The following is a 26,721-nucleotide window of genomic DNA, read 5'->3' as shown; positions in this document are numbered from 1 at the left end:
ATGAAGGGACGGTGTTCTCTGATCAAATGGGAACTACTAGTAAGTATATAATGAGAAATAAGACAAGTATAACATTTTACTGTATTTTATTTCTTTACTGCATAACCTACATTAAGGGACAATATCTTTGTGTATAAAAATATAGATGGGATGTTTAAAAAATGCATGGTGATAATGGCAATAGCAATGAGGATGACATATTTTTAAGAGCCAAAGTTAGAAATTCATTGACAAAATAAATTAAAATTATAACACCATGTTGGCAGACATTGGAACATGGTATCCTATGACACAAAAATGTTTCTTCAATAGAATTCTAGGGATTTTGTAGTTGAAAAAATATTTCATGTAGGCAAGTAAAAATCAAATGGTTTATTGCAAAGATGCAAGCAGATGGGTGACTTTTTGCCTTGGGCCTGAATATGAACCTGCTTCTCAACTTCCATGAGCATTAAATTCAGTTAAAAACTAAAAAAAAGATACTGCCAAGGAAATTGAGATGGCAATATAACATCATGCCTGAGAGAATAAACTATCAAGACAGGATAAACAAAACCAACTGAAATGGAACAAGCAAACTTTATACAAGTCAAAGAAGCTTTATAGAATCTATCTATACTAATAAAAGGGTAATATGTTAGTTAGACTGGACGTCTTGCAGACATCCTTCCAGACGTCCTTCTAGACAAAGCAACAGGAGCTACAAGGGCCAAAGGCCTGCAGCCGCAGTGGCTGTGAGGGCCGGTCCAGCGCCGCAGTCCCTTTTGCAGAGGCCACGGGAGAAGGTGCCGCAGGAGAAGGCAGAAGGGAGAAGGCGGCACTGCGGGAGAAGGGTGAAGGGAGAAGGCCGGCAGCACGCAAGAGGGGAGAAGGTGAGAAGGCCAGAGCTGCGGGAGAAGGGAGAAGGTGGCAGTTAGGGGGATCAGGCCAGTAGGGGAGAGCAGTTAGGGACATCAGGGAGGAAGGCAGGTGAGCAGTTAGGAGACAGTGGTTCTGGATTATGAGAGGGACAAATTGAAGAGGGTGCAGGCCTGGTTGAGGGACCCCCCCCCCCAACCCCGTGCACAAATTTCATGCACTGGGCCTCAAGTCCTATCTAATAATAGAGAAACATGGTAATTAACTGTAACTTCCCTACCCTTCCCATAGGCAAATCAGTGGGATATGCAAATTAACTGCCAACAAAGATGGCAGCCGGCAGCCACGCAGCTGAAGAGAACATGAGGCTCCAGTGACAGAGGAAGCCAAGATTCCCCACCTGCTGCAGCCTAGCTCTGAGCTCCAGATGCAACAATGTTGCAATTATAGAAGCTAAAAAAACCCAGAAACCTGCTTTCAGCCGACAGTGGGCTCAGAGCTTAGAGTGCCAGTGATGGCAACAGAGTTACAATTATAGAAGCTAAACAAACCCAGATAAATGCTTTCAGCCAGCCACAGCCTCAGAGCTGAAGCCGGCTCTCAGCTCCAGTGACAGCCAAGGAAGGTAAATAAATCCCAGAATAAAAAAAAAAAAAGAAGAAGATGAAAAGGAGAGGTTGGGAGCTTCAGTCACCCACCAGCCTGAAAACGGCCCTCAGCCCCTCACCCAGACTGTCCAGGCACCCCAGTTGGGACCCCCACCCTGAAGGGGGTGTGACCAGCTGCAAACAGCCATCAGCCCGTCATCCAGGCTGGCCAGGCACCCAAGCGGGACCCCCACCCTGATCCAGGACACTCTTCAGGGCAAACCAGCCGGCCTCCACCCGTGCACCAGGCCTCTATCCTATATAGTAAAAGGGTAATATGCAAACTGACCCTAACAGCAGAATGACTGGGAATGACTGGTCACTATGATACACACTGACCACCAGGGGGAAGACGCTCAATGCAGGAGCTGCCCTCTGGTGGTCAGTGCGCTCTCACATGGGAGAAGCTCTGCTCAGCCACAAGCCAGGCTGATGGCTGCCAGTACAGCGGTGGTGGTGGGAGCCTCTCCCGCATCCTCAGCAGCGCTAAGGATGTCCGACTGCAGTTTAGGCCTGCTCCCCACTGGCAAGTGGACATCCCCCAAGGGCTGCCGGGCTGCCAGAGGGATGTCTGATTGCCATCTTAGGCCCAATCCCCCAGGGAGCGGGCCTAAGCCAGCAGGTGGTCATCCCCCGAGGGGTCCCAGACTGTGAGAGGGCACAGGCCAGGCTGAGGGAACCCCCTCCCCCTGGAGTGCACAAATTTTTGTGCACCGGGCCTCTAGTCCTATCTAATAAAAGAGAAACATGGTAATTAACCATAACTTCACTACCCTTCCCATTGGCTAATCAGCAAGATATGCAAATTAACTGCCAACAAAGATGGCGGCCGGCAGCCACGCATCTGAAGCGAACATGAGGCTTGCTTGCTTGCTCCAGTGACGGAGGAAGCCAACTTCCCCGCCTGCCTCCCCCTGCTCTAAGCTACACTCTAAGCAACATAGTTGCAATTATAGAAGCTAAACAAGCTCCAGATACCTGCTTTCAGCCAGCTTCGGCCTCAGAGCTCAGAGCAGCAGTGATGGCAACAGTGTTTCAATTACAGAAGCTAAACAAACCCAGATAAATGCTTTCAGCCAGCCACAGCCTCAGAGCTGAAGCCGGCTCTCAGCTCCAGTGACAGTCAAGGAAGGTAAATAAATCCCAGAATAAAAAATAAAAAAAGAAGAAGATGAAAAGGAGAGGTTGGGAGCTTCAGTCACCCGCCAGCCTGAAAACGGCCCTCAGCCCCTCACCCAGACTGGCCAGGAACCCCAGTTGGGACCCCCACCCTGAAGGGGGTGTGACCAGCTGCAAACAGCCATCAGCCCGTCATCCAGGCTGGCCAGGCACCCAAGCGGGACCCCCACCCTGATCCAGGACACTCTTCAGGGCAAACCAGCCGGCCCCCACCCGTGCACCAGGCCTCTATCCTATATAGTAAAAGGGTAATATGCAAACTGACCCTAACAGCAGAATGACTGGGAATGACTGGTCACTATGATACACACTGACCACCAGGGGGAAGACGCTCAATGCAGGAGCTGCCCTCTGGTGGTCAGTGCGCTCTCACATGGGAGAAGCTCTGCTCAGCCACAAGCCAGGCTGATGGCTGCCAGTACAGCGGTGGTGGTGGGAGCCTCTCCCGCATCCTCAGCAGCGCTAAGGATGTCCGACTGCAGTTTAGGCCTGCTCCCCGCTGGCAAGTGGACATCCCCCAAGGGCTGCCGGGCTGCCAGAGGGATGTCTGATTGCCATCTTAGGCCCAATCCCCCAGGGAGCGGGCCTAAGCCAGCAGGTGGTCATCCCCTGAGGGGTCCCAGACTGCGAGAGGGCACAGGCCGGGCTGAGGGACCCCCCTGGAGTGCACAAATTTTTGTGCACCGGGCCTCTAGTATATATATATATAAAAGCCTAAGCGACTGGTCAACTGGTTGCTATGACGCACACTGACCACTAGGGGGAAGACCCTCAATGCACAGGATTGGGCTCCCTCCTGTCTGGATCAGGCCTGCAGGGATGGAGCAAAACTGGCTCTCTGACACACCCAAGGGGTCCCAGATTGCGAGAGGGCACAGGCCAGGCCAAGGGACCCTACAGTGCACAAATCCATGCACTGGGCCTCTAGTGTTAAAATAAAAATACTACTAAACAGAACCAATCTTGATATCCATGGAAATAGCAAATAAAAATTTTTTTCTCAGAATTTATGTTAATAACTCCTATGAAATTACTCCAAATGTGGGACATTTTTTCATAATTGCTTTTGTTTCCTAATGACATTTTAAGACCTTTTTTTTTTTTTGAAACGAATGAAACTTTATCAGAAATAAAACTTTTAAAATATCCAAAATAAAAGGCTAGCCTGTTGAGGAAAAGAATGGTCACCTGTCACAAATATTGTATATCTGGATTTCTATTAATGCCTTGATATCTTCCCTTCTTGGAAAGAACTCACTCTACTCTGCTGAAAACCTATATTTAGTTATAAACCAGTATTCAATGTATAATCATTTGATATCTTCATTTAGGTAAAAACAACAACAAACACATTCACTCCCATTCAATATGAACTATACTAACTTCTAAAATCATCTTAAAAAGAAAAATATCACTCTTTCTTCTGATAAAACGTTCTTTCTTTTTCTAGTAGTGGATATTTAGAAAATAATAATATGTGAGAATATGGCCAATATGATAATTTAATGTATCACTTTATAAAGGAGCTTTTCTTTTATGCTACCCTTCTATAAATAACAATTTTTCCATGGTTAAAATATATTTTCATAAAATTTCATATAGATACACTAGATATGATAAATAAATTTCTGAGTTTAAATGACAACAATGCAAATTGTATGATAAAGACTATATCATGGTCCTATTTTTATTTTCATAAGATCTTTTAAGTGACATTATTTCATATTAGGCTTTTTTGTGCTGCTCAATATTATAATTAATAATTCATATTTTTGTCTTTCTCCTCTCACTCTGACAACTTTTATTTTTAATCGGTGGGCATGTGCCAAATTGGTTTGTTATTTATTTATAATGTAAAATGACAAGGGATTGAATATGTGGAACAAGATAGATATTTCTTTCATATGACAAAATTTTCTCAGTAATGGGGATATTTCTTGCTTACCCTTATGGACTCAAAGATTTTAGAGAGGTTAAATCAGATGGCATTAGTACCTCATATGACAATATGTGATAAATATACTAAATGGAACTGTTCATTTATGCTTTTAAAATTCATTTTAGTATTGTCAAGACAGCTGGGCACATGCATAAAAAGAGGACAAAAAAATACCAAAATGTGTAAAAGACTCTCTAAACTAATAAATTCTATAGTGCCAATTAAGTAAAAATTCTGACCAAACAGATCTATTTGCATTCTTTCCTAAATGCTAAAACATGCAAATTTAGTAGGAACAAACAGAGAAAATTTCAAAGATATTGAATTTCCATTGAAACAAATGAAAAGTTCTGTCTGCAGGGGCTTTACAGAGCATTAAATAACCCCTTCAGTATTTCTCATAACCTAAAACTACATACCTAAAGGCTAGAGCATTGAATAGCTGTGGCAAACAATTTCAAAGTGTGTTTCCAAGGACATCAACAACCAAATCGCCAGGGAAGTAGGTTAGAATAAAAAATCATAGGCCCACTCATGATCTACCAAGGAATCAGATGAGGAATATGGCTAGAATTTGCAGTTTAAATCAGCTAGTGAGATACAATAAGTATGAGAACAGCCTTAGGGCAAAATCCCTGTATCTCACAAAAGCTTCCTATAGTGAGATAAACCCTTTCAATTGATCCTTTGCATCAAACAGTAGAGAATTCAGTAGACTTGAACACATTTGATTAAGTTATGTGCTTCCTCAAAGATTCCAGTGTCTCTGATTTCTTAGAACTATGAATTTAAAAACCATAGTCTACTCTGGGAGAGATTAGCCAAAGAACATACATGCATCTATGCATAGCCCATGGACACAGACAACAATGTGGTGAAGGCTGACAGGGGTTGGGTGGAGATGGGCAAAGGAAGGGGGTGGGGGGGGGGCATCTGCATGGTGTCAACAATAAAAAAAATTTAAAAATAAAACATAATCCGCTGTCACTGCCTTAGTTAGCCAGCCTCTTCTCTCTGTCTCTACGTTTATTGTCAACTGTGCAAATCCTTGAGGCTTTGACATCATTTAATTTGTCTAACATTTGGAACAAGGAAACTTTTCTCAGCAATTTGGTTCCAATTCCCATTTAAAACTTGACCTTTGACAGACTATATTTGCATATAATATTAACCATTTCAAAATAATTTTAAGACCTTAATTATTTTGAAGATTATTAAAATGTAGGAGGCTTTATGTTGACATTGGGCCAGATGTGGAACTAATGCACAGGAAGTTCAATCCTTTTAACAATGGTTAACTCATTAAGTGGTGGATGTCTGAACCAGAGCACAGGCATTCTGAGGATATACCACCCTGCCTTTCAGTCGGCTCCTTAAGCAAACCTTCCCCTGCCTTTATGGACTATGCCCATGCTATGAGTTCTGTATCTCTGAGATATTTCACATATACTATGTGTACATGGTGTTTATATTTCAAAAATGGACTAGGAAAAACGAATTTTATTGTGTTAGTATAGGATTATGCAATCTAGGGTGATCTAGTTTGAAATGGCAATTTTGATTATTGATAATGATATTAATAGCAGTCTTGTGAGGTATTATTTCTGACATGGTAATAGCTACATTTTAAAAAACTTATAATTCTTAATTTTCAAAATTCATTTTAAGGTTTGGTGCTAGTGTGGATATGAGAAAGAAAATATAACTGCTGCCACACTGAATGTGTATCAAAAAATTACTAATAGCCATGACTACTACTTGGTTAACTCTATTTCACTATTCGAATGTAACAATGAAAAGTGGTATCTAGGATCTCATTTATAATAACTGCCATATAATAAAAAAATAGAAACTATTAGCACTGATGTAATGTTAATGAACTGGTGACTTTTCAACAGAGCTCTATCGGATGAGACTATTTGAAATATGTTCCCTGCAGACTGAAAGAACACACACACACAATACATACACAACACATACACAAGCATACATCAAAATGTTCATAATTACATTTTAGGGAAGTGTTTAAACACTTTTACTTGGTATTATAAAATCTTTTAAAAATGGGGACTGATTTAGCTTTCAGCATTTTTTATTGTCCAGGTAAGGACAGGGGTAGGTGAGGGAAGAGAGTATAGGTAGAGAATAAGTGTGTAAGATGTGTGTGTGTATGTGTATACACTTGTGTGAATTTAACCACTCTGAATTTAATGGGGGAAAAAAGCCATTACTGTGTTTATATATCTTTGTGTGAAACAAGTACTTTTCTCCTTAACTGGAGTTTACATAGGCTCTATCTTAACACCCTGTGAGAATTCCATTAAACATCAAAATGGATTTTTCCAAATAAAAAGGTCCATGATTTAGCTTTATTAACATCTGAATGAATGTTTCCATTGAGTTTTCCAGAATAGGGAACTGCGTATGGTTTAGAGAGCAATCTTTTTCATGATGATCAGTAGCAATGTTTCTCTTCTGTCAGAAGGCAAGCTACAGAAATACAAAGCATTAGATATACACCTAGATAAAAATAATATTGTAGAATCCAACTGGTATCTGAGAGGTGAGGACAAGCTGAGATAGACTCCTTGGCTTCCTTCTGTCCAAAATTTTTCTGTTTCCCTATTTCCTATGGTTACCACCATGGAACACGTTAAAATCTCAGTAGGGACTCTGTTTCAACTTTTCCTTTCAAAACACAGTGAAAAAGCTTAATGGAAAAAAAATGTCCTTCCTATCTCCATGCCAGGCACAGTGTAAGATCCACAAACTTAAAAGCCAGGCAAATAGTCTTTTATGTGCCCCAAAGCTCGGCAAGTGACCTAGTGCTACAAAAATTCCGAAATAGGCATGTGACCTGACTAATGTGTGCTGTAAGATGAGTCAAGGAAAATGGAACCATCTGTACTTTTATTGGACAGTCAAATAATTCCTCTCTGTCCATCCAAAGACATAATTTGTATACTTTAAGGGAGATACAAGAGGAGATTTTTTTCCCAAAGGATCTAATTTTTAAAATTAATGTTGTAAAATGATCTAAAAAGTATAACCTTGTAAACATAGCAAATGGGCTTAGAAAACCATGACTGCCTTAAGAAGTCATTACTGCTCATCTGTGCACTTAGCTTTATTTAAGACTTACCAGAGGAAGTCGGGGAAAATGAAGGGAAATAACAAACTGCAGTGATCTCCAAGTGGTTCTGATACACCTACTTCATTAGGGTTGTAGTCTAAGGAGCTTCCTCCTCTGTGATGAAAGTGACCAATGATTGAACTCTTAGAATGGGTGATGGCAGAAAAATAGCAATCACTGAGGAGGCATGTTAGTATCTGTAGATGTTTACACAAGCTTTGCCATTTGTTTCTTATGCCTATATGTCAACCAAACATCAACCTCCATTACCTCCTATGGGAATTTCAGTGGATTTATTTTATTTTTCAAGTTTTCAGTCTTAATGAAAAGGAGTAGGACAGAGTAGCAATAAAAAATAGTAAACTATGGTAATAAACTTTGAGTCTGTCAAAGACTGCACCTAACAAAATATGTATATTTATGAAGTGAAAGGACGTGATAGAACTGAGCAGGACATTGTGAATAAAGTGACAGACAAGGATCTATAGATAATTCTGTGACATTTGTCCTCCATCTCATATATTAAAGTGTCCTACTCACTTACAGATATGGAAACCAAATGTACATTACAACAATAACAACAGCTACCATGCATTAGATCCATATGGCAAGCCAGGAACTATGTTAAACATTTAAATATATCATCTCATTGAATTCTCACAAATAGCCTACAAGGCAAGCATTATTATTGTATTTACAAATGAGAAAAATAAATCTGAAAGAGATTAAATAACTTGTTCCAGGGTTCACAGTTAAGTGGAAGAGCCAAGATATGAACTCAGATATGTGTCTGATTTCAAACTCCATGCCCTTAACCAGTAGGTTAGTAGTTCTTAACTCAAATTGCAGATTAGAATCACCTGGAAAACTTTTAAAAACTACTTATATCCAGTCCCTATCCCAAGAACAATTAATCAGAAATTCTTGTGCATGGGGCCCAGACATGGTTGTTTGTTTCAGAGCTCCCCTGGGTGACTGTAACATGCAGGCTGGACTGCCAATCACTGCACTATGCTGTTGGGCCTCCCATGAAGGTCAGCAGACCTGTGCGAGGGTAAGACAGCACTGAAACCAAGTGTCCTCGATCTCTTTAAAATGGCTTTTCTGTGGCCCTGCCAGGTACTCTTTGCCACATTTGATTGTTATGCCTTTCTGTAGAAGTAACATAAATGTGGGAAATTTTTACAAAGCATTGTCACAGCAGAATAGGTTACAATTCCCCCAAAGAGAACCTGCTTATATCTATCTACAGGCTATAATGAATGAACACAAGGAAGACTCAAATTTATTACTCTCATTCCCAAAAGGGAAGTAAAGACTGACCTTAAAAGCCCTTCATACCACAGCTAATCACTAACATTTGGAATGGCCTGCCGCTCTCCTTTCACAAATCCAATAAGAGCAGCAACCAGATCCCAGGGGGAAAGACCCAATTCCCACTCCTTTACAATGCTATTTTACTCAGGATCTCAAGGCAAGTGAAAGTCATTAAAATCATAAAAGCCGTGGAAGTAAAGAAAAAAATGTGGATAGTACAAAGACCACAAGATTTTATATGAGATGCCCTAGGTTTTCTTCTGCACTCTGCCACTCTTCCATGACTGAGGCCCTCTTAGCCTTTGTTTCCTCTTCTGTACTGAAGACACAGCTATCTGATTGTAGTGCAGTGATTTTAAAAGTGTCCTACCCACCAGCATTACCTAGAAACTTGTTAGAAATGCAAATTACCAATCTCTCCTAGACTCAGAATCAGAAACTCTGGGGTCTGTCCCAGCAATGTGTTGTAACAAGCCCAAGCGGTGATTCACCATCTCCAGATGGTTCTGATGCACCTACTTCATTAGGGTTGTTGTCTAAGAATAAAAGGAGCCTGTGCATAAAATTGTTAGCTTTTACTACTATCAGCTTAAGTCAAAAATCTAAAATTCTTAAAATAATGTTTTAGCCTACATTAGTTAAGATTAATAACCTCATTTCTGAATTTTACTTTGACTGTGTAGATGAGGCACAAGTCAACCAGAGGTTATGCAATTAGCTTGGAGTCAAAGAGAAAGCAAGGAGTAAAGCTGAGAAGGAAACCCCAGAGTGAACTTGATTTTAATTCAATCAAACTGTTAAGGTACCAACCACGCACTTTCATCTATAATCACAATGAACCTTTTTATAAACAAGTCTCTATCTTTTTAGCTAAAAAATAAAACTAACTTTTTGGATTTTAAAATAAATTGACTTGTATAATTCTGGGCTACCAGCAGCTCAAGAAGCAATAAAAAATTACAAGTGTTCTACAGTGAATAGGTACAATTGCTCAGACCTCTCAATACGTGAAGTGCAGACAGTATTCCCCTTGCTTACCTCACATTTCTGATTTTGCAATGGTGGAAACCATAATAAATAGGTGTGTAGACACTGTGCTTCAAGTATATATATTTCTGTAATATTATTATTTAGATACTATAAAATATAAGCTAGATTTTAGGAGATGCTTTGGGATTTTTCTCCCCAACCTCCTGTCAGCAGCACTCGATCTTTTTACTGTAATTTATCTGATATAGCTGCTTGATATTTTTACATGCAAGGGTGCAGAAAAACAAAGAGCGAGGGAATGGGTTGCTAATGAAATTCTCTGATGTAAAAGCACTTTGGAATGATCAGGTGGTAAATAATAATAAGAGGAAATAACATAAAGTGCCTGGATGCCACTGCAATAGTCACTATTAAATGCAGAAGAGATCAGGCATGAATAGAATCTTCATTTTATGCAGCCACTGTGTGTGTATATAGAATATACAGTTGCTAATTTTTCAATGATACGGGTAAACTATTGTTTGCAATCTTTTCTTGCTAGCTTATCACTTTAAAAGGCATCATATAGAAACACCCAATTGTCCCAGTAAAATGGAGAATGTATGCAAAATGGCTAGAGAAAAGAGCCTTTTTGTACGCAGGGGAAAAAAAGAGCTCAAATAACAGGAGAGAATGAAGAGAAAATACTGACACTATTAGAGCAGCTGAGGAGACATACATAAAGGTGAACTTTGAAAAACATCAGAAACAAATAACTCAATGTGTGGCAGAGGAACTACAATGAAGATATACTAATACACTCTATGGTCATACACCCAAACTACAGATTGCATTTTCTCTTTCCTAGGCTATTTTTATAGTGGTGGTGGTTTTTAAATGGAACTAGAGAGAAAGGAGGGAGAAGTATAATTTTTTGTTTGTTGTTACTATTGCTGTTTACTTTATCTATAACACTAACAGCAACTCCATACTTGAGTTTTCCAACAATTTCAGAACCTCATTCACCTTCAATTTCCATGTTTGATGCTAAGAGCTGGGAAGGTTCTTTTAGTCATAGGGGAAGCGTCTGATTAGGATTCTAAGAAAGCAGAGCTCTTAGAAAAATACCACTATCCAAACAATACAATCAGACAAAATTCTCTCCCTTCCTTTGTCCTCTCCCTTTGTGAAATAAAAGGTTGTTTTTAGGACCTTTTCTGTCCATGGTCATTAAAAAGCAGGATTGGACTTGCACATACAACTATATTTCAGAATATCTCAAATTCTAACTTAGAAGAAGACACACACTTTCTCAGAGAAACTCAGAGAAAACAACTCTGCATATTCACAAAATTCACTTATTTCTAGAAAAGGAAAATGGAGAGATCACTGCCAACATAAGAAAGTAGTAATAATAATATTAGTAATACCAATACTTTGGATTCTAGAGCATGATTTATCCCAAAGATTCACCTGTAATAAGGGAGACTCCAGAACAAGGAGGTCATTAAGGCTATATTTCTATCTTCACGATTCAGCCAAAATCAGACTCTCCGGAAAGCTGTAAATGCTCTCAGAACAGATTTTAGCAATGAGATTGGAATGAACATTGGGACCATGGCATAAAAGCATCTCCCTGTCCCTTGTTCTACAAGTTAACTATTAAACCATATGTTGTTCATCCTGGTTTGGTTTACTCAATTCTAGAAACAAGGACGCACTGATCAGATTGCCCTGGGCATTGAAAACCTAGTGAAGCCTTTGCGAAGACAGTGTTCTTCCCCCAACTTCACCCAGAGGGCTTCCATTATCAGACTATCAACTCTGTTACTGGTGAAGGATGGAAAATATCTTCTTTTGAAGAACACATTCTTTCTTTCCCTGGATTTTCTGGTTTTGGTACACTCAACATTTTAAGTGCCTAATCTCCTCCCCCAACCTCTCAATTCCCTTCTTCTACTCTAGTTTGTTCTTTTAATTATTTACAGACTTGCTTCTCTGGACACTTTGTTCTAGTAGAAGTTAGCTGGTTTTTTTTCAACACCTTTTGGTGGAATGCAATAATAGTTACATAGAGAAGGAATTGGTCTTAAAGGTATTTTTAGGTTGCATCTGTGACAGATAGAGATCTTTTCCTTTTATTGATTTTTCCTGTGTACCGTCCACTCTACAGCTTGAAATGGCTACAACAGTGTTTGAAAAATTGGTTGTTAGTAGCTGTTCAAACCATTTTTCAAAGCAGTTCCTGCAAGCTCCATTTCACTCTCCGTTTTAAGGAGGGTTTTGTTAGGGCTGGTTTCATTTTCTTTGTGGAGTCATGCTGTCAGAGAAACACAGTCTAGAACATTGTTTTTAAATATGGTATGATTGGGATAATAACCATATTGAATCTGTATTCAAAATTTATTAGATTGAGCCATGTGCAGCTAAGAAGAAAAAGAGGTCATAAGTCTTCAATGCTTCATAAACATGAACACTAAGGAATGCAAATGTTAAAATTCACCAAGCACAACATGATATTGCACTGTTGGAAAGATATTTTCTCATGTCCAAGATTCACAGTGCAGGGGGAAGGTGAGTGTTTATATGCGGGATTTTCCTCCATACTTTTGCTAATGAGCATCTGTGAATATGCCTTAATATTTACATAATTTACATTTATAAAAATGATACACTATAAAGGTTACAAACAGCATGATAGCAAGTCCATTTTTAATAGAACTAAGAATAGCAAACTTTGATAATATTCTAGAACTCTTAATTTTTACTTATTAGTATATTTCCAGGACCCAATTACTTAGAATAAAAGTTGAAGAAATTTGAGATTAAGAGAAAGGGTGAAAATAGCTAATGGTATTCAGGTTTTTAGAAAATGATATATTTGTTTAAAAAATAGGATTTAGAGCCAAGTTCTACAGTGATTTTTTTGATAAATGTACAATAAAACTTCCTGAATCTTCAAAAAGTGAAAGAGTGAAACATCAACCCCATTTTAAATTTAGAGTAGTAAATTTCAGTGAAGATACATATCAAAATTGGCAATGACCAGACTTTGAGAGAAAGAAATTGAACATTCATTGTGACCAGAAGGAGGGTAAGCATGAGGAATGCAGCCCAGGAAAAGCACTCATTATGTGTAAGCCAAAACCGAACATCATACAGTACAGTTTTCATAATTTTTTAGGAGAATATTTAAAGAAATATGGTTTCATGGGGCTTTTGTTGTAATTTCTTTTCTTTATTTAAAAAAATTATAGGGAAATTTCAGGAGCTCCTCTTAGAGGTTCTGAACCAACTTAAGTGGTTGTGACAAAGTGACATAGCCAATCCCCAGTAGGCCCCAAATGCTTGCTCAAAGCAAGAGTTTGGGGGCTTGGAATGCAGACTAGGAAACTCAATGGTCCAACTACACAAGGGCAGATTGGCAAACCAGGCCTGAGGACTACCCTAGAAAATAAATATTCTGATCTGAAGGTTACTCCTACCACTGCTTTACTGTCTGTGAAAATTGTGGCTAAATTATTTATCTCTACTTTTGATGAGCTTGAGAAAGACAATGTATTTTGTGTTGTTTTTTCCTGGTGTGTATTTTTCAAACTGTAAACAGTAAGTGCTATATAAAAGGAAAGTGGCATTAATGTCTCATAAGAGAAACATAAAAATTAAAAATATTTTTTGTTTGCTTTATAAAAGTACTGCATACTACCACTAGTACTAAGTCAGAAATTTGGTGGGGAAAATGTCTCCAGAATACATTTGCTGTAAATAATCAGCGAGTTTTAATTTTAGAGAACAAAACCAGGACACGTCACAGGAGGCTTTTGATGTGAAATCAGAAACCCTTGGTCTGTGAACCCCCCATTTTAAGATCCAGTTTATCCTGAACTAGGAATAAGCTGTACAGAAAGTTGCCTATCTTGTGTGCTTCACCCTTCTTAAGATCTAATGAATCCATAGCCTTGGGTTCCTATTTCTATAAAAATAACAGTAAAACCTCATCACTTTGTTTTCTTTGATGAAATTGGCTATGCCTCCAATTAAATTATATTACAAACTTCTTTCCCACTACCAATAATGTAAATAAAGAACCAAGCACAGGCATGTGGTAATGAAGAAAGGACGAGTTTTAGCCTTAGAACCTTATGATTGTATCCTATTTCCACCCCTAACAAGTCATTTAACCTTTCTAGGTCAAAGTTTTCTCATCCATTAAGTGAAGATAATGGTGCCTATCTCAAAGGATTGTTTGAAAACTTAAATGAAAAATGGTTGGTGTAGAGAGGTCTCTCCATAAATGGCAGCCAAAGCACTGCCTGCAGTGAAATTCAGATAAAACACATTTAGCCAGGACAGATGCACTGGGAGGTAGGTCTGTTATCTATGCTACAAAATCCATTAAGTCAAAATAATTTGGTCATTTAAACAATACCCTTTAGAAAAATTTTAATGACATTTCTCTAAACACAAGCTAGCTTAGGTTATATGGAATTCCTGTATTTAAAAAGGAGCTTAGCCCTAGCTGATTTGGCTCAGTGGATAGAGCATCAGCCCTTGAAGGGTCCCAGGTTAAATTCCGGTCAAGAGCACATGCCTAGGTTGGGTCTTGATCCTTCCTGAGGGGCATGCAGGAGGCAGCTAATCAATGATTCTCTCTCATCATTAATGTTTCTCTCTCTCTCTCTCTTCCTCCCTCCCTCCCTCTTCGAAATCAATAAAAATATAAATAGATAGATAGATAGATAGATAGATAGATAGATAAATAAATAAAGGAGCTTCATGCCCTGGCCAGTGTTGCTCAGTCGTTGTATGTAGTGCTGGCCCAGCATCGAAGGCTCAAGGTTTGATTCCCAGTCAAGGGCACACACCTGGAATGTAGGGTGCATGCTGGAGGTAACCAATCAATGTGTCTCTCTCACATGGATGTTTCTCTCTCTCAATCTCTCTCCCATCCCTTCCTTCCTCCCTTCCACTCTCTCTAAAAGCCAATGGAAAAAATATCCTTGGGTGAGGATTAACAAAAAAAATAAAAATAAAGGAGTTCCATTCAGTTTGTAAAATAGTGTATCTAGTCTTGTTCCCCAAATCCAGGATGATAAAGGCCTTCCACCACAAAGGATGAGTGACATTTAGAAAACCAGATTTTCAAAAACTGGAATAGCATATAGGTCATTGAGATGACAGGAAGTCCCCAACTCAAAGCATATGGAAAAGAAATGTGTCCTATGGAAACATCCTGCAGATGAAGGAGACTGGAATGACTTTAAATAAACACTGGATGGAAATGGAGGAGTAGAGAATAGTATCAAGCCCTAAAAGACTGCAGATTAAAAAGTGATCAAAACCAACTCTAGGTGAGAGGTAAAGAACAATTTCAGAATACTTATCCGTGGGAAGAAGAACAGTGAGAGCCAAATTCCTAGGGTTGGAGAGTATTTAGAAATTAAACCCTTAAGTGGTATGATCCAAGATAGGGCCAGCTTCAGAAAATACAAATATTGATGGGTTAAATCAGGACTGAGGAAAATATAAAGCCAAATATGGGCAGCTTTAAGGGAATAAAATAGGCAGCTTGGGACTCAACTGTCATCACAATTCATTTGTGTTTCACATCCCACTGTTTGTGACATTAACAGAATTTCGAATTTAGCAATGAACTATTTTTGTATTGTGAATCTCTGGAGCCATTTTCCATATGTAGCTACCACTGCAACTAGAAATAATAGCCTTTTTGATCTTTAAAAAACTTCCAATTAATACTATTGAAATTTGGGGTCACTTTTTATACCTTTTGAAGTAGAGTATTACCCCTATTCTTTCTTTGAACAAAATCCAAGTTATTTTAGAAATAAGTCCTTTGGTAACGTCTGCTTTTACTGTCATTTTTCAAAATAAAGTTAGTTTTAGACTTCTATTTTCATATAACTAGAATAACTAAAGCAAATCTTTTTGTAAATGCATTTAAATAGGACAAATTTAGACAGGGTTCCCATTTTGTGTCAAACAAGCAATGCAATTTTAAGTATTAGTACTTATACACTGAGTGGCCAGATTATTATGACCACCTGACATTTGTAGGCAAATTAGCTATAATATTGCGCTGAAGTTGCTAGAGGGCCAGATCATTATAAACGTCTGAATAGCACAACATATCTAAGTTTCGCTGCTGATCAAGTTCATCCTATCATGTTGATGGTGTATCCCAATGGAGATGGCTTCTTCCAACAAGACAATGCGCCATGCCACAGTGCTCGTATTGTGCAGGAGTGCTTTCAAGAACATGAGGGAGACTTTACCTTGCTTAGGTGGCCCCCACAATTACCAGATCTCAATCCAATTGAGCATTTGTGGGACGAAGTTAAAAGAGCAATCAGGCAGCTGGTTCCACAACCATCAAATCTCACAGAACTGGACAGTGCTATTCATCAGGCATGGTGTCAGATTCCTCGCATCACCTTTCAACATCTTGTGGAGTCAATGCCAAGAAGAATCGCTGCAGTATTGAAGGTAAAGGTGGCCCAACGAAGTATTGATGGGGTGGTTATAATAATCTGGCCGGTTATAATAATCTGGCCACTCAGTGTATATTAATATACATGAGTCATATATATTATATATACTATATATAATGAGCTTGAGTTCATTGTTAACAGGGCTTTTATGTATTATCATCATTATTGCTGTTGTTAGTGAATATCACTTACTGAGTACCTATTATGCTAAAAAACTCTTCCATGCACTATGCACACATACCATTCAATGCAGCCATCATTGCTCCATTTTCCATTTGAGGACTTAGACAAGAGAGACAGCATGCCTGTGGTCATATAGTAATTTGTTCATATAGAGGTGACAACAAATGGCTGTGCAACTAGAGAGTCTACATTATTTTCACTATCTACCTCTGTCTTTCATATTGACACAAGCCTACAGTTTTAAAAGCTAACATAATGTGTTGTCAAGTTCCACACAATTGCTTTTTTCCTAATACACTGTTATTCCACTGAATCAACATTCTCTTCAAATTGTTTACTCTTGTACAGAATATCTACACTGATGTTTACATGCCTTTTCTTACAAAATGTAATTCAGAACTAAATGATGCTGCTTTAAGCACCTACTATGCGGTACCTATTGGGCTAGATATCTTTGCTCACAATCATACTAAAATACAGAACTTGACAATGTAGAATCCTCTTCTTCTTGAAGATGCGCTTTAGGTAAAATTGTATTTCTAATCCTTTTTAGTCACTGATTTGTATAAAGAAATATAGCACTAAGCGAAAAGAATTAGGAATTTGGATTTAAAAATTCCTTTCAATAAAATAAACCTAGCTGGTAACAAATTGTTGAAACAAAATCTGTAACATGAAGGGCATTTATGGCAGATGTAAACATCATTTCTACCTAGAAACAGAAAATTAGTCTGCATAATGTCATTTATCTCCTGAGCTAAATTATAATTGTCATCTATAAACCCAAATTCTTAATGTGTGCTGCAAAGATTATATCTCTGACCCACCCTCAGTAGGAAATGTGTTTTGAGTTGTTTGTCGGTAGTGATAATGGAGTGGTACTGAACAAAATATATTTTCAGCAAGTTTCCTTGGTAATAAAAATAACTATAATAGTAACAATAATAATAATCAGCATCACAATAATGACAGTATTTATTAAATACTTTCCTATGTGCCAAGTACTGTGATTAGCAGTTTATATACATTATCTTATTCGTTTCTCAAAATATCTCATGAGGTATGTACTATAAGTAGTCCAATTTAACAGAGAAGGGTATTGAGACACAGAGAAGTCAGAAAAATTGCCCAAGATCACACACATACAGGAGCAGATCCAATGAGTTTGCCTCTCATGCCTACATGAGGTGGGGATTCTAGCAGACTCTCTAATGCGTGTTCAGAAGAAGACTGCATTCTGTGATGTTCTATCCACATCAACTAGGTTTGGGACCCAGCTCATTTGTAAGCCCAGATCTGAAGACAGCTAATAGGAGTTGAAGTTCGAGTTGTTGCTATTTATTCATATTGCCTGCTAATTAAAGTGTTCCCTTCTGAGAAGACAGTGTGGCTGGATAATCCTAGGACATAATACATGCTCAAGAAAGTCTGATGAATGTTAACAATTGTTCCTATAAGTGCTTAGTTAATAGGTGATTTTAATCTCCCAACCCCTTTAAAAAATATGTTGTCCTATTGTCTAAAATATTTTCACCAAGGGCATGTATTACTTAGGTTATCAGTTGAAAAATTATAACTTTAAAAATTCATTTTGTTTTGTTTTGCTTTTAGGTTGCTAGGCTCAGTTAAACATGACACTCTCTGGGAAACCATTCCTCCTGTACTCTCTGATCTGTTCCTAGGAGAGCACAGTGTGCCTTGCTCTGTCTTCCACAGAACCTTATCAAAACCACATACTGTTTTGTTCACTGTCCCCTCTACTTTATCTTTAGTCCCTTGAAGATTGACCCCATAACTTATCTACGTTTTAGACCCCCAGGAGTCCTGAATGCTAGCATTAAGTTAAAAAACAACAATAACCAACCAATGAACAACACGCACTAGAAGATTCAAAGAGAAGAAAAAGAATGATCTTGTGGTTGACTGTGCACACTTTTTGGTGGCTTGTTTCTCCCCTTATATTATGTACAAGTCTTCATGAAAAAGAGCTTCCCAGAGCAGAGGATAATTTGAATTGAGTGGTATGTTCCCCAGAGAAGTTTATTAATGTACCAAGGAATATATATCTTTATTAATACACATACATACGCCGAAACCGGTTTGGCTCAGTAGATAGAGTGTCGACTTGCAGACTGAAAAGTCCCAGGTTTGATTCCAGTCAAGGGCATGTACCTGGGTTGCGGGCACATCCCCAGTAGGAGATGTGCAGAAGGCAGCTGATCGATGTTTCTCTCTCATCGATGTTTCTAACTCTCTCCCTTCCTCTCTGTAAAAAATCCATAAAATATATTTAAAAAAATACACATACATACTTATTATACAATAACATAAATATAACTGGAAGGGAGAAAGCAGTAGGCAATGTCTTCAAAATAAAGCTTATTATATTTAAATTACTTTACATTTTTATTTAGTAATTTTATTCCCTCTCTACCCCTAATATGTTATATACCCTAATATACTTTATACCTAATATGTATCATGAACGTAGAAACTTTATTTTATTCACCACTGTATTCCTAGTTCCTAGAAGAGAGCCTGGTACCAAACACTCAATAAATATGTCTTGAAAGGAAAGGAAGAAAAGGAAAAAGAAATACAGACGTTCTTACAATATTCTTCATATTGATCTGAAAAATAATAGAGGGGGTGGATATCTCTGGTATTTTCCCAGGAAAACATGAATTGCCAATGAAATTTCAAGCTCTCATCCTATTCCTCTGACCACCAACACATTCCTTTATGCACAAGTTGTCCCTTCTAGCCTGTCCATACCCAATCTCTTGCACTGCTAAGACTTGGGAGCAGAGTATTAGGCGGAAGCAGCCCCATGTGTCAACAAGGGAGGCTCCAGCATTTCCCACAGGTCAGCTGAGCCCCCAGAGGGGCAGTAGAAAGAGATACGAAAGTCTTCATAATGTCAGGCACACTCACTCACAGATTTCTCTCCTTCTCTCAAAAAGTATCCTGGCCCTGGCCCATGTGGCTCAGTTGATTGAACATCATCCCATGGACCAAGACATCACTGATTCGATTCCAGGTCAGGGCACATGCCCAGGTTGTGGGTTCGATCCTCAGTAGGGGGTATACAGGAGGCAGCCTATAGATGTTTCTCTCTCATCCATGTTTCTCTCTCCCTCTCCCTTCCTCTCTCTTTAAAATTGGGTGGAAACTGATCTGCCAAATAACGTGTATGCATATATGCATAACCCATGAACACAGACAATAGTGTGGTGAAAACCTGGTGCAGAGTGCAGGGGCGGGCTAGAAGGGGTCAATGGGGGAATAGAGGGGCATATTTAACACTTTCAACAATAAAGATTTAAAAATTTTAAAAAATAAAATCAATAAAAACATTTTTTAAACAGATCCTAGTAACAAAACTCTGATGATGGAAGAAATAAAATTAGAAGGTCCCCATGATACATTCCATCCTATTCTGGGAGACACTGTCCCCTGGAGGGGAGAAGGGATGAACCTACAAGGTTTTCTTATGTTTTGCAGCTTCCAAATTATAGCACAGCCCTACTATATGAAGCTATCAATGAATGTATACTTATACTGATAAAATACAATGGAAATTTTCAGTTTTACTCAAAAGGAATTTAGGTGACCATTCATCCTAGTTTAGAAAAGATAATACCCTAGTAATAATAAATTATCCTGAATTATGAGTTTTTCTCAAAAAACAGACTGACTTGTTCTTTTTCATCTTTGTACCTCCATGCCCAGCACCAATGTGTTTTCAATAAATGATAACTAAAAAATTAAAGAATGTTTCCTTATAATGGTGAGATATGGCTTAAAAGATTCAAACAAATTCAGAGTATTTTCCTAAGCTAGATTTTTCCAGTTTTATTAGCAGGCAATCATCATTTATTACTGAACATGCATCAGTGTTAATATAATAAATCCTCACCAACTGTGGTATGGAAATCTTACCATTTTATGTTCACATACTAGAAAATTTAAAGTTACAATATTGAAACAGTGGTTTTCAAACTTTAGTGCGCATAACAAACCTGGATAGCTTCCTAAACTACTGATCCCCAGGCACTATCCTCAGAACTTCTAATTCAGAAATTCCGGAATGGGGTCCAGGACTCTTCCTTTGGACAACCACCCTAGGTAATCATGATACAGGTGGTCCTTTGACTACTTAACTGTGGATTGGGCTATAAAGGAAATATGAAAAGAAATCTTTATGCTTCACTTTTTCTATGTGGAGAAAAGTCTAGCTTATTCAATGTGACTTAACCATTAAAATTGTGAAAAGACGATGCAATTTGCTAAGACTTTTGAAAATGAACCAAGAGAAGGTACTAGGGCAAGAAATTATACATTTGCAGCCAGAAGGGGATCTTTTTTAAAACTTCACAAAGATTGACAGTGTGTTTAAAGTAAAACTGGGAGAAGTATGGCAGCCATGCAGCAATATTTATGAACAACTTAGGGAAGCAATGTTGATTCAACAGGTTTATTTTGATAAAATGTGTTTTAATGTGTATTATAAAAGTGGATGCCTCTTAAATCGTAGATGTACTATAAGATATGTATGTTTATATTTATATAAGTGAATTGTTTAAAAAAATCCTTCTTTGCCATAGCTGGTTTGTCTCAGTGGATAGAGCATCAGACTAAAGGGCCCAGTTCAATTCCTTTCAAGGGCACGTACCTGGGTTGCAGGCTTGGTTCCTGGCGCATCGGAGAGGCAACCAATGGTGTGTCTCTCTCAAATAGATGTTTCTCTCTGTCTCTCCCCTTTCCTTCCACTCGCTCTAAAAATCAATGGAAAAATATCCTCGGACGAGGATTAACAACAAAAAAAGTCCCTCTTTAACTCACCAATTTACCATAAGATCTTGGCCTTGCCAACATCATTGCTTCCCTCACAGCCCTCCCTGAGATGTATCTCCTGGAATTGGAAGTCTGCCCCTCCACACCTGTCCCAGGGAAGGCACTGTTCTGCTCTGCCCTGACCTCTAGGTCTCTGCAGCCTATAATTATTTCCATGGGAGTTGTCTCAGCACTGAGTTCTCTAAATTCAGAGTCTGTCATTTTTCAGAAGCTCTAGTTAATGAATGATGGAAATTATTGTATTATTCTTATGAATGTTGTAAATTGCATAACCTGTCATAGTTTTCCCCTTGACTTAGCTGCAGTAAAGTGCAAAGACAAATGCATAGCATTTTACTGAATGTAGTTTGTGTGTTGACTTCAGTCCTGACTCCATTTTTATATCCTTGCCCTTGTTTATTGTTTTTGTTTTATTTTATCTTTCTCATCTACTTCTAATTCATGTATTTTACTGTATTATCTGTTTCTTTTTATTTGTCAGCCATTTTAATTACCATATTGGAGCAATGTGGCTGATATAAATAAAGAAACCAAACCAAAAAAAAAACAATTGTGTGTGTGTGTGTGTGTGTGTGTGTGTGTGTGTTAGATATATATATCAAACACACCCCAAGTATAAAATAAAAACTAACCTACTCAAATAATGGAGATATTTTGTAGTCCTTGTGCTATGAGGCTCGCTTGATTATTAATAGGATTGCAATTTAAGGAGGCATAAAATTAAATACCACTGTGAGGAGATCCATATGAAACTGGACAAAGGTATTTTCCACAACAGATTATTTTTCTGACATCCTTAAGTCCTGAAAGCCAACTATAGCTGTGTTAAAAGCTGTGTGTTCAATCTCCAGACTGACTGTACATAAAAAGTCCAGAGGCTTAATAAGCCAAAGTAATAATTTTGAAAATATTTTTCTTTTAAAAATGATATATGTATGCATGTAATAAAATATGTACATCCTATTGACTTACATGTATTTGAAACATATACATGTGTGTATATATATACACATATCTATGCATATTTTTAACTTAGAATCTTCAAACCAAACAATTGAGTCCTTTGTCTCCATTATTATTCTCTTTAAATAATTTTCATTAAGTAACAAATAGTGATAAGTAATCTCAACACTGAAAGCTGATCTTCAGGCTGGGTTTAGCTTATTTTCTGCATTTCTGATTATTATGATCCAGCTAGTCTAAATCTGGTTCAATAAAACTCAGATAAGTTAGAAGAACTCTAATTGGGCACTAGGCATCTTAACAATGATACTCATCTTGATGTGTCTTTGTATGACCAGTCTGGGCTGAAATAGTATTATGTTTCAGACCGAAAAATGATTTTGGCTCTAGTATTAATTTCTGAATCTCATATCCTTCCAGATACCAAAGGAATACAGTACTACTCTATAATAATGCCAAGTAGTGCTCATTTTTTGCCCCCCTCCCCAGCATGGGCAACCAATAGCTGATTCATACTTCTATTACATCACAGTTGGACTACAGAGTGCTTTCAGTCTGACCTCTGCATGCCTCTTGCAACTCATCTGTAGATAGTCCAGAGCTAGCAGCTGGACTTCATTTTTGTTCCAGCAGTCACCATTTTATAATGTTTCTCCAATTTACTGTGAGTTTCACTATTGACAGGTAAATCCCAAACTCCAAAAGGTATTTAAATTTAGTGCGTTAAATCACAGAGGAAATATTACCATTAACTTGCCATAGGTTCATGTCATTCAACTACACTTTACTATTCGTTACCCATATATCAAAAGGGTGTAATTATACTATTCTACCACAGAAGACTAGTGAAATACTTAGCAAAAGTAAGTGGTTATAAAACACTTTTAAAAATCAAAGTGCTGTATATTTTTAATCTTGCATAGGACTCTGGTTCAATTTTTGAGCCTTTCCAAGTCCTCGTAATTTTGTGGTATCCATAATAAAGCAGGCAGATGGTTTAGTCTCTGAACATATGCTTTAAATGCCCCCTTTGCAATATCAAAATAATGGACCAAATTGTGCCCTCAAATTGCCACGAGAAACTTTAAAAAGGCTGCCTCTTGAAATCTGAAGACAAAATGTTATCCAGTGAGAATTAAACCTTAAAAAATATGTGTCTTAAACCTTCTTATATGCTCTATTCTACATACTAAGGTAAACTATATTTTTAAAAAAAACATAGAATAGAGTAAGGAAGAATCTTAATCAGCACAATCTTGTATGGTTCAAGAAATATACTAGAAGGTAAATATAAGTATAATATACTTATATTTTAAAATTCTGATTCTCTAAAACCTAATGAGAGTCATCTGATTTAATTTCTGGGTGATTGCCAGATTTTCATTTTTATTATTATTCCTATTACTATCATGTAGATGCTTTATTGTTAAAGCACTTTGCAATTATTAATTAGTTAATTTAGTTTAAATTATGTTTTTGCATTTGTTTTAAATCCATGTTATTCTTAGTTATTACAACCCTAAAATGCTATTTCGCCAGCCAGTTATTCTCATTTGAAAAATAGTTTGTCGTCGATGAAAGCACAGTTTACAGGTTTTCACAGGATATGAAATTTATCCTCAGTGGATATACATGTTTTGATAATGCTGTTCACATAATCTAGCTATACTTAGGAGAGTATCTCTCTTTCTTAATGTCTACATTGTATACATATAATGAGACTTTATTTCCATACTTACCATATTTTTATATATTTAAATTTGGTTTTGGAAAAGCCTCTAAACTAGTTTCACTTATCTCAAAATGTCCACAAATCTTAGCAGTCTGATCAACATTTCAGATAAAAAGACCACACAATTGACAATAAGAACACTTTGCTTATTACAGAAGCCCAAAGCCCAAGTAACTACGTATTCCAAAAACGTAATGTCCCTTTCAAATTTTCAACAAGGACTAGCTTGGTGCTAATGTAAAACAGAATTTACTTTAAAAATAAATGCAACAGTTGTATCCAAATGTCTGAGACACTGTTAGACAGGTCATTATTAACGAGGTTGAGAATAACTCAAAATCCTTAAATCAAACCATAATCTCATACATATATCCACAAATATCTGAGCAAAGTTTATAACTATTATTGGGGCAAAACATTAATTTTCTTCTACTGATAAAGACATAAAGTAACTGAGAAAACCCTCCCTGCTTCTCATTTCTCTAACTTTCACAACAAATGCAGCACTGAAACTAAATTCTCAGTCCACTTAGAAATACGCCGAGCAGTATTCCAATAAACAACAAATGGATTTTTAAAAACTCACCATATTCAAAATTTCCCCATCTTCCCCGCTTCCCTTGTTCTTTCACTTTCCATGCACACACAATCACACTTACCTGCACAAGTCTGAAACATCAGTCTATATATATTTTTTGAAATGCACTCTGTACCGATGCATTTTTCTGTGTTTCTTTCTAACCCTCGGGAATGTTAAGAATTTAGGAAGAGAGCCACAGCTTAAGAGAGCAATTATTTGCCAGTAAATACTCAATTTGCTTGTCCTGTGATTTTTCTTCTAACTTGAATATTCAGTAATCCGTCCCTGACTGCGTCACGAGCACAAAAAGTCTTTTCTCCAAAGGAGAACACTTTCGCCAATCAACCTTCAGCCATGCCAGGGCACAGCTCGTCAGGGTGATTTGTTAGCTTTAATTAATAATTCCTCACGCTGGCCACTTTAACAAATAATGCAGTGAACCTGGGATGCTAGATGGCTATGATTCAGGCAGATAAAACTACAGTGAAAAGGGGGTGGGGAGGAGGGAAGGGGGGAATCAGACACCGTTTATAAACACCTCTAATCATACTCTTTCAGCTTACAATATAGAGGACATCTCAGCTGAATTACCATGCTATGTCCACCAATTTGTATTCAGATGGGAGCCATATGTTCCTCCACTCTATCTGCTAAGGCCTCCTCGGTGCCAACGCAGGCATCGGGTAGACAACATTTACAAAAGAGGTCTCCAGCCTCCAGATTGCAAAAGTTTACTGCAGGGTGAGGTTGAGAAATCAGAAATATTCGGCACTTCTCAGTGAGCCTGAGTAACAGTCTAGAAACACAGAGGTAAGGATTGGAATGTCAGCTGTACTTGTAGCTTGTTGTCTGATACTGACCATTTATTTATTTCCTTTTTTTTTTAATCTTATACCTCATTTCAAAACAGATAACAATAATGGCTGATTTGTTCAGGCATTCCACAAGCATTTTTTGAATCCCAACTATATGCCAAGCGCTGTATTAAATGCCGAGAAGTTTTTTGAAAGTAAGACTTTTCCAGTTAACTGACACAACTGTATTTTTATGAACACACAGATAACGTGCCTGAACAAAGCCACCAAACAGGTGGCACATGAATAAAAATATTCATAACACTATCTGTGTGGTTCAACCAAGTAGTAAGTACTAGAGAGCACACATGAATTTGTGTGCAAAAGTGATTCTCAAAGTGAAAACAAAAGCTACCAACAGGTTAAACCAGGGGTGAGCAAACTTTTTGACTCGAGGGCCACAATGGGTTCTTAAACTGGACCGGAGGGCCGGAACAAAAGCATGGATGTAGTGTTTGTGTGAACTAATATAAATTCAAAGTAAACATCATTACATAAAAGGGTACGGTCTTTTTATTTTTTAGTTTTATTCATTTCAAATGGGCCGGATCCGGCCCGCGGGCCGTAGTTTGCCCACGGCTGGGTTAAACATTATTTTTTTTAGAAAATGTACTGAAAAGTGGCTAGAGCAGTCAGAAATATATCTATCTGATCATAGAAAATGTTAAAAGATTCACAAGCACTTGAGAAACATGCTAATACTTAGGAAATTTTGTTCATGTGCCTAATATGTGTGTGTGACTGCAAGTCATTAATTGATTGGACACGTATTTATTGAGCACCTACTCCATCGCAGGGATGGAATAATACCAGGTACTAAGAGATACATAAAGCACAGCCTTTCAAGAAGCTCACCATTTTATCACTAGACTCTAAAAGAAAGAATACACACCTAAACAGAAAACTGTAATACAACATAGCAAGAGCACTGACACAACTATGCCTAAAAGTACAAGGCAGAGCTCCTAAAAGTGATGCACGAACTGTTTCTAAAGGTGAGT

The 26,721-nt window shown here is 37.9% G+C and overlaps 1 protein-coding gene across 8 annotated transcripts in view; it reads right to left on the bottom strand.

Moving 5' to 3' along the window:
* ZBTB20 (zinc finger and BTB domain containing 20) overlaps window positions 1–26,721 on the bottom strand; it is a 919,384-nt gene that overhangs the window by 459,113 nt on the left and 433,550 nt on the right. For 2 of the 8 annotated variants that reach the window (XM_059687793.1, XM_059687797.1), the window contains exon 1: window positions 24,946–26,031. The exons of 5 other annotated variants lie outside the window; for them this stretch is intronic. The gene's annotated coding sequence lies outside the window, so the exon portion shown is untranslated. Of the gene's footprint in view, window positions 1–7,765; window positions 8,274–24,945; window positions 26,032–26,721 lie in introns of those variants that run through there. One more of the 8 variants, XM_059687794.1, reaches the window with a different exon arrangement.

The sequence above is a fragment of the Myotis daubentonii genome, chromosome 3, assembly GCF_963259705.1.
Source record: "Myotis daubentonii chromosome 3, mMyoDau2.1, whole genome shotgun sequence".
NCBI lineage: Eukaryota > Metazoa > Chordata > Mammalia > Chiroptera > Vespertilionidae > Myotis > Myotis daubentonii.
Note: the sequence above shows the minus strand (reverse complement) of the source record. Positions and strands in the feature narration are given on the sequence as shown.